The sequence below is a fragment of the Pteropus alecto genome, unplaced genomic scaffold, assembly GCF_000325575.1.
Source record: "Pteropus alecto unplaced genomic scaffold, ASM32557v1 scaffold25, whole genome shotgun sequence".
Classification (NCBI taxonomy): domain Eukaryota; kingdom Metazoa; phylum Chordata; class Mammalia; order Chiroptera; family Pteropodidae; genus Pteropus; species Pteropus alecto.
The window spans coordinates 9,080,888-9,090,414 of record NW_006441955.1 but is presented as its reverse complement, the minus strand read 5'-3'; the positions used below and the strand labels follow the sequence as shown (position 1 = coordinate 9,090,414).

Sequence of the window (9,527 nt, the reverse complement as noted above, 5' to 3'; positions counted from 1 at the left end):
CCTGGTGAAAATGTAGAGCATCTCAAGAAGAGAGATGAGCATGTACTCAAGTAGAGAGGTCTGAAAGGACATGAACTATCACAAAACATGAAGTGGTATAACATGGGTGAAATACAGAAACCAAAGTTTATGATGGAGTAGCTGATGCCAGAGAGACAGAGAGGAGCCAGATTATTATGGGCCTTGTGCCATGCTAAGGAGTTTGAACTTTGCCATGTTGGCAATGAGGATTTGCCTGGTGCTTTCCTAGGCAGTTTTGATTTCTTCCTTCTCCACTGATGTTGACAAAAAAAGCTGGATTGTAACAGGAGCAACCAGCGGCAGAAATTGCAGATTCCTGGGGATAAGAGGAACTCGGATGCAGCCAGTCCAAGAGGACTCGTCTTGCATTTGGAATATAGACCAAGGGTTGGGTTTATGGTTTAAGGAAGATCTAGTACCATGGAACAAAGTCAGTGAGGAGAATCAAGACCCAAGCCTAGTACCAAAATTTAGTCTGTGCTTCAGTCTTGTCAGGGTATCCAAAACTAATTATAACACTAAGATCTGAGGGCCGGATGACTCATTTCAGTGTCCACTGCCTTTTGAGGCTAAGCACTCTTACTAAATGATTAGTGATGTAGAGTCATTACCTCATGTAATCCTCATGACAACCCTAAAAGGTTGTTTTACTGTTGTTATTTTACGGAAAAGGAAGCTGAGGCTTTGAGGCATAGTAGGGCTTGCCCAAGTTCACACAGGAAGTTAAAAGTCAAGCCCTGGTCTGTCTAACTTCAAAGTCAATATAGCTCACTCGCCATGCTATGAGACTCTCTGGAAGTTTCTCAGTGCCAGCAGCAGCACAGGACTAGAGTAAATTACGGCCAATTCTATCTACTGGCATTGCCAGTCAAAGCCCACTTGTCTCTTCTTTATGGCCTTCCCTTTATTCCGTGCTCATATCTTAGTTGATTCTTATGACACCTTCCTCTGAGGACCTCACTCCATCATGAAAAAATGATCTCATTAACATTCAGCCATTCTTGTGAGGCAGCAGTCATTTCTAGTCCCTTATTTCCAGGTAAAAGTATTCCAAGGTCATGGAGAATATTTTTCACAAAGCTAGAACTCCAAGGTCATCATGTAAAAAGAATTTCCCATTTATTCAATTTCTCTGCCTACTTAAGGCTGTGTACCCAATTTTATACCTTAGAGCTCTAGCCTAGTCATTATATCTGGATCACTAAAGTTTCATAATAAATTCGTCAACAAATTCCTACTAAATACTACTCAGTTCAGATTGTGGACCTTAGAGTCAACTGTAGGTAATATTGTTCCCCACTTGGAGACTTAGGTTACTCATCTATCAAGTGAGATTAGCTATGTGGTCTTTAAAATCCTGTTCAACAATGTAATTCATATGCATTTTACAGGTGATAAAATTGAAGATAATGAGGTTAATGGTTCAGCTAGGTAATTCCAGAACTAGAATTTTAGCCAGTTGACATTACACTATTTTCAAAGGACTCAATTGTTTAAAAACATTTATTGAGCAACTAGTAAGTACAAGGCATTGTGCTGGAAGCTGAGAGTACATCAGCTTAAAACAAACATTTCAGACAGGGAAAGACAAAGACCATATGATTTCACTTATATGCAGAATCTAAGGAACAAAAAGAACAAACTAATGAAAAAGAAACTCACAAATACAGAGGACAATCTGGTAATTACCAGAGGGGTGGGGGGTGGGCCTAGGAGAAAGAGGCGAAGGGCTAAAGAAGTACAAATTAGTAGTTGAGAGGTCATGGGGATGGGAAGTACAACATAGGGAATACTTTCAGCAGTAATTTAATGGCTAGGTGTAGAGCCAGATGGGTGATAGCGCAATCGGGGGGATCATTTTGTATACTATATAAAATGTCTAACCAATGTACTGTATACTTGAAACTAATAATAAAATAAAATGCTTAAAAAAATAAAACAAAAATCTCTGCAGCGTAGGCAAGTATTTACTGGAGAAGACAGAGGCATTAAAAAATTCCAACACGATATAAGGAATTATAGGGATAACATGAGTGAGATTTCACAAGAGCAGAGAGAAAAGAGTTGTTATGTAGGCCCAGGTGTCTAAGAAAACTTACAGCAAAGGCGACACCTCAGCTGGGGAGGGAGAGCTGACCCATGAGTTAATGAATTGACCGATAACCATTTGCTCTTTGGCAGCTTTTAGAAAAAGACATCTTAACTTTATTTTCACTGCTTTGGAGTCTAAAAGACTTCATCAAATAGAGTTTTAGGATCTGCCCAGGAGAGGAACAGCTGTAAAGAAGCAATATAAAAGGACAAATAGAAAGAGAAGGTTCTCAAGGTATATGTTCCTGGAATGCCTGCTTTCCATCTGGCAATAAATATGGCTGGCGTAAAAATAAATAAATGTGTCTGACAAGAACAAGGGGAAATAAAAGGAAAAAGTCGTTGAAAATAACAGGAACCTGCACATTGTCCAAGCTCTCCACAAAGCCTAGTGAGATTAATTTTAAGGGACTAAACTAAGTTGTAAGGGAACACCAAGATGAGACTAGAGGAGAAGATGACGGTAAGGACAGTGATAAAAAACCTTCTATTCAAGTACATGTCCAATAGGTCCTCAAAGGAGGGATTGGCAGGGACTCAGACACTTGCCCAGTGTAATTTATTGACAAGGAAAGGTAGATATCCGCTTAAAAAAATTAATTCTTTGTCTCAGTGACTGTTAACAGGAGAGGTTGGGAGATGAATGCTAGAAGTGAGCGCAGATTCCCTTGTAGAGGAGAGTCACACTTGGAAAGGAATAAAGGTGAATGCTGACAAGAGGAAGTGGATTAAGAAGTAAGCATACTCAGATTGAGAAAGTAGTCAAGCCTGGAGTCATCGATTGGAGAGTCTTGAAAGCCACATTCTGAGGTGGATGTCTGAGCATCCCTGGGCATTCAGTGGGGAGGGGAAGAAGATGAGAGTGAAAGCCCAGGTCTCATGTGCTCAATGAACCACTTTCCTTTGGATGTGCAGGCGGTAAAGAACCAGTGTTTGCTGAACAAATTGCATACTGGGCACTGAGGTAGGTGCTTTTATACCTTGTCTCACTGATGTCTCATCATATGCTGCAAGGTAGATGTTATTATAAAAAAAATCTGAGGGTCAGAGAGGTTAAATAACCTGTCCAAGTTCACATGGTAAGTAGCAGACCCAGGATTTGAACTTCAGTCTATTTGATTATAAAATATATATGCTCTTTTCACTTTAGACCAATAAAATAACTATATACTCATATATTTGCATAAATGATGCATCAAAACTAGTAGCTGGTAGGAACTCAAATAATGATAGCTAGTAAAAATAGAAGTAGGAATAGGAAGAAGAGGGGATGGGTATATGTAAACAGATCATAATACCTACTGAGAAGGCTGTTGTGGGAAACAAGATAATATATATCAAGTTCCATCATCAGACCTGCAGCATAGTGGAAATTCAAATATTGCTAGGAAGTTTAGTAAGAAGAAAAGAGACCCTTCTTTTGTACAAGACACTTTGTATCATATTTCTCTGTATGTTTCTATAGGTTTGAACATCTAATAGGCTATCTGCTACTCGAGGGTAGATATTTGCCTAATTAATCTTTCCCATGAGACTTTGCAAGTACAAATGAATGCATATCGGGACTATACAGTATAAAAATGCCACACTTCTCTTCACAATTACTATTGTCATTATTATTGTTATTTTCATGATTCCTGGTAGCACATCTACCGTACTATAAATGCACACACAAATGTATGTGTGTGAGCATATGAGAGTGTGTGTAGTGTAGTGTAGGTGCTTTGTATAGATATATAACCAGTTTATTGAGGAATCCAAACTCAGTGAAGTATAAAACTGATTTTTCCCCTACTCACTGCTTGCAATATACTTGTAAAATCTCCTTTTCTCATTCTTTAAAGTTATCTTGGGCAGAATTCATAACCTTCCAATCATTTTCTGGTATTAAATGTTCATCCAATGTACAACTCCATTCTCATACTAGGTTTTCTACCTGCTCCTCCCCTGTGCTGCCAGAATTGTGGCTCAGGGGCTTTGCTGGAGAAAGATGCTTGGGGCTGGCTCTGAGATACTTCTCTTTACCTTTCCATTGTTCATCCCCTCTGATGCTCGGAGCTGGAGGGGGCTAACACTACTACCATACCCATTCTTTATAGTAGTCCTTCCCTATTAGTTGGTTGTTGCTGCTTTCTTGGGGACCGTCACTGTCCCTCTGCACCTTCTGTAAGGCACATATACAAATTCTGACCTCCCTTTGGGCATATATGCGGGATTTTTGAGTGGCCCCAATAGACTCAGCATTGTTTGACCGCTGTTACCACACACCTTTCCAGGCTACACCAAAGCCTCATGCCATTGGGACCCTTTGCCTGGTAAGAAATCCTCTTGGTCAGCAGTCAAGACAGCTGGAGTCTAGCCAACTTCTGTGACCTTTGACCCACAGGAAATCACTCATCCTTGCCACATCAAATCATGGAAGTAAGGGCTGATTGAAGGCTCCTCTCTCTTTGTCCCCACCATTTCTCCCCAATTTTCTTTTCCTTCTTCTCACATGGGCACAAGAAAGAGCTCAGCAAATCTGCTATAGAATTAGATCTCTAAACAGAGAATGTCTAGTCTTTTCCTTTGCAAGCACCCCGAGACTCTGTGAAGGATCTTCTTGGCATATTCTGTACCTTGCCTTGGCAGGCAGGAAGGTGGTGACTCAGGGGGTGAAGGGAAAGTTTCTCTACCCTTAGAAGGCCTGTAGTGACTTCTTTCTCTGCACTCTCCAGGATTTTTGTTTCACTTTGTTATAAGTGAAGGAGGAGAGAAATTGGTAATGGTTGGGGAAGGGAGGATGGCAAAGTCAGTTTTGCTGCTTTGTAATAAGTCCTAAGGGAAATAACTGGCCTTTCATGTTTATGGTGGTCATTAAATATCGATTCTTTTGTCTCAACTTTGGGTTCTGCCTGCCCATTGTAAGGCACAATAGGATTCTTAATCAATATCTGGTTACACATACTTACAACATACACGTATGAACCCCATGAGATAAAATTTACCATCCTTCCAGTTAGGAAAATCAGGTTCTGAGAAGATAAAGTAGGTTGTTCAAAGTTACACACAGTGAGTGGCAGAGCTAACATTCAAAGTAAATCTACCTGACTCCAAAGTCCACCCATAGAAGCAAAGAGATGTTCTCTTAAGCAGGAAATAGAGGGGAGAGACATGGGTGGTCGGGGAGACACGTCTACATAATTGGAGAAAAGAGCAGGAGGAATCATGGGAAGACGCAGAGATACTAGCTTTCTGCTGGGCTGCTCCCATGAAAAGGGGTCCACTAGACAATAGCAATGAGGTGATGGCACTCCCCTGAACTACAGCCTTAAAGGGCTTCAGGGATTTAAGGCAAAGCCCCTGAGCTACTACATCTGGTGACATCATTGGCTGAACAGAGCATTGGAGACTGATGTGTTTACGAGGAGGAAATAGCCCACAGCAAGAGAGCCCATTCCATTTCCATGTACTGAGCACCCTTCTCCACCCCCCGCCCCACCCCCAATATGAGTTAGTGACTCTCAAAGTGGGATCCCCAACTGGCAGTCTCAGCGTCACCCAATGTAACATCTCACCTGTTCTCATTCCCTAGGCCTAAGATAGAATCAGAAACTCTGCAGATGAAGCCCAACAATCTGTTTCATAAAGCTCTCTAGGTGATTCTTTTTTGCTTCTTAGTTTTTTAAATCAGGTTTCCTAGAGTATAATTTACATACGGAAAGGAATATACCCTCATTAGATGTAAAGTTTTAATAGTTATAATAAATAGGTAAGTAGCACCAAAATCGATATGTAGACTATTTGTATCACTCAAAAAAGTTCCCTCATACTCCTTTGTAGTCAGTATTCTCCCCTACTTCTGATCCCTGGCAACCACTGATCTATCTGATTTCTGTCCCTAGAGTTTTGCCTTTTGTAGAGTGTCGTATAAATGGAATCATACAATGTGCAGCCTTGTGTGTCTGACTTCTTTCACTGGTATAATGCTTTTAAAAATATCTATGTTGTTACACATAGTAGTTCACTCATTTTTGCTGCTGAGTGGTATTCCATTGTATGAATGTCTCTATTTTTTTTTTTTTTTTATTCTTCTCCCAGGTATTGTTTCTAGTTTGGGGCACTTATGAATAAAGCTACTACAAATATTCATGCATAAGTGTTTATATGGATATATACTTCCATTTCTCTTGGGTAAATACCTAGGTGTGGAGCTTGTTGGATCATCAGTTAAGTGTATATTTGGCTTTATAAGAAACTGCTTAACTGTTTTCCAAAGATACTGTAACATTTGCTTCCCACCAGTAATATATGAGAATTCTACACACTCCATATTCTCTCTACCACTTGATATTATTATCAGGTTTGTTGTTGTTGTTGTTGTTCTTGTTAACTTAGCCATTTTAATAGATGTCTAGTGGTACCTAAATATGGTTTAATTTTTACTTCCCTAATGATAAATGATGCTGAGCACCTTTTCATTTATTTGCCATTCATATCTATTCTTTGATAAAGTATCTATTTCAGTCTTTTCCCATTTTTAAAATTGTTTTATCACTGAGTGATGAGAAGTCTATTCTGGATACAGGTACATGTTTGCATTTATTTTCTCCTATTCTGTGCTTCATCTTTTATATTCTTCACGGTTTTATTGAAAGCTAAAGTTTTTAATTTTGATGTTCAATTTACTATTTTTTAAATTTTTTAATGGTTTATGTTTTTTGTGTCCTATATGAGTATCTGTTTACTAACCCAAGATTTTCCTAACAAAGATTTTCTCCTATATTTTCTTCTAAAAGTTTTACAATTTTAGATTTTTAATTTAAGCCTATAATTCATTTAAAAAAAATTTTCTATATGATGTGAGAGGTTTTTTTTTTTCTTCTTTCCTTTGCATATGGGCATCTAATTTTTCTGGCACCATTTGTTGAAGAAATTATCCTTTCTCCATTAAATTACCATTGTACCTTGTCAAAAAATTAATTGTCTATGTAAGTGCAGGCCTGTATTTGGACTCTCTATTCTGTATCATTAATGTATTTGTCTACCCTTATAGCGATACCATCCTGTCTTGATTACTATAGTTTTATACTCAGTCTTGAAATCGGGTAGTCTAAGACTTCCAACTTTGTTCTTTTTCAAAATTGTTGTAGCTATTCTAGTTATTTACATTTTCATATATATTTTATAATTAGCTTGTCTATTTTAAAAAGTGCCCACTAGAATTTTGACTGAAATTGCATTGACTTTATAGATTAATTTGGGGTAATTGATTTGTTAATAATAATGAGTTTTCCAATTCACTAACATAATTTATCTTTCCATTTATTTAGATCTTTCTTAAATTCTCTCATCAATTCTTTTTCTGGTAGCAGCATACAAAATTGCATTATTTCAATTTATCCCTATGTAATTCATGTTTTTTTTTTATATGCTATTGTAGAAGATTAGCTATTAAAAAAAAACAAAAAACAAAAAACAGTAATGGTATTTTATCCATAATGTTTTTCCCAGAATCCAGCCATGCCCTATGGTATTAAAGGTAGGGGCTTTGCTATCAGGCTGAGCTGTGTCTAATCACTAGAACTGCCATTCTGGAGAAACATCGCAGTGTAGTGTTTAAGAGCCCGGATTCAAGAGTTAAGCTGCCTGAGTCTGAAGCCCTACTCTACCACTTACTAGCATTCTTCAGGGTTCAGTTTCTTCATCTATAAAATGGTCCTAATAATAATAATACCTACCTCATAAGATTGTTAAAAGGATTAGAGAAACAAGATAAACAGTGTCAAGCAATGTCAAGCACATAGAAATAACTTAAAACATGTTAACTTTTATTATTTATTCCTAGCTGTGTGACCTTGGGCAAGTTAGTTTTAAAACACCTCTATCTCCATATTTATAAGTTAGGGATAGTAGTATTAATAGAATGTGTTGAGAATTAAATTATAATAAATCATTGACAGCATAGAGCACAGTGCTTGGCACATAATAAGCCCATATTAACATTAGCTATTAATAGTATCTATATTAATATAGTGTCTGACATATTGACATTAAGCAAATGAATATTTTTTTAAAATACCTTATGAACAATGACTACTAGCTTTGCAGAAAAAGCTTTAGGGGAAATTCAAAATTGTAGAAGTGGCTGCTAGAATATTTAGAAGATGCACACACTGACTTATTGAATACTGGTTGTTTTCAACTGTTCATGCTAAATGGTTTTCTTTGATTGTCCACAGAACTCACCCTCCCCCTACATTGTCTCTAAACTCACTGCAGATGATAGTGTTCAAGCTTCCAACTAAAATCAATCTCTTTACTGTAATGACTTCTAGTTACATACACCCAATTACCACTGTCATTAAGAAAGTGGTAGCTGCCGATATTGAGCAGCGATGTGACATTAGATGTTCAATGTGTGTAGCTCCAAAGCATGACCTTCTTAACTAGAAAAATTAAAAAGCACCCAAGATAATACCTTCTTTGTCTTTAACTCTTCTCCTATTTTATTTAAAATAATAAACAACAACAAAAAACTTTGCCAACTTACTGACGTTGGGCAAGAGAGAGATAGGTGGTTCTGGAAGATATAAGTACTGATTGAGCATTTTGGGTTATGGCATGCTCTTGGAATAGATGGCAACATAGTCTCTAACGAAATTAGACAGTTTGATCCTGCAAGCATGTATTGAATGTGTTTGGTACAGATCTACACACCCTGGATAATATGGGAAATCATAAATCACCAAGTTATAACAGGAAACACTGGGTCAAGATTTAAGCCTCAGATTTGAATGTCTAGCTCTACAATGAGATTTCTAAAGCTATGTGTCCTTGGCCAAGTCATCTGCCCTCTCTTTTCATGTTCTTCATCTGTAAAATATAAACCAAGTGTAATGAGGTTGATTGGAACTTAATGATTCCAATTTTAGTCTCTGGTTTTAAGATGCAATCTCGTCTATGGCCATGCTACCTTGAACAAGCCCGATCCCGTCTGATCTCGGAAGCTAAGCAGGGTTGGGCCTGGTTAGTACTTGGATGGGAGACCACCCAGGAAGACCAGATGCTGTAGGCATAGAAAATAAAAAATAAAAATAAAAAATAAGGGATTGTAAGCCAACAAGGTCCTTGTAATCTGCAAGGTCAACCAAGGGTTGCTTCGCCTAAAAAAAAAAAAAAAATTAAGATGCATTCTCTACCATCAAGCTTGTTGCCTTTAGTTGGAAGAAAAGGAGTCTACTAGAAAAGGCAAATAATTATCCTAAAGACTATTTGACTAAGAGTGAGATTAATAACTTCTAAGGTAGTAAAAGTCTACATGATAGGAGATATAAATTAACATTGCAGAATGTTTTCTCATCTGTAAAATAGGTTTAATTATAATTGCTTCACAGTGTATAGAATTAGTAAGTTAATGTTTTTCAAATTCCTAG

General features: G+C 37.6%; 1 pseudogene; it reads left to right on the top strand.

Annotated features, from left to right (window-relative positions):
• Positions 1–9,050: 9,050 nt before the first annotated feature.
• On the top strand, positions 9,051–9,169 carry LOC112486048 (annotated as a pseudogene).
• Positions 9,170–9,527: the final 358 nt, after the last annotated feature.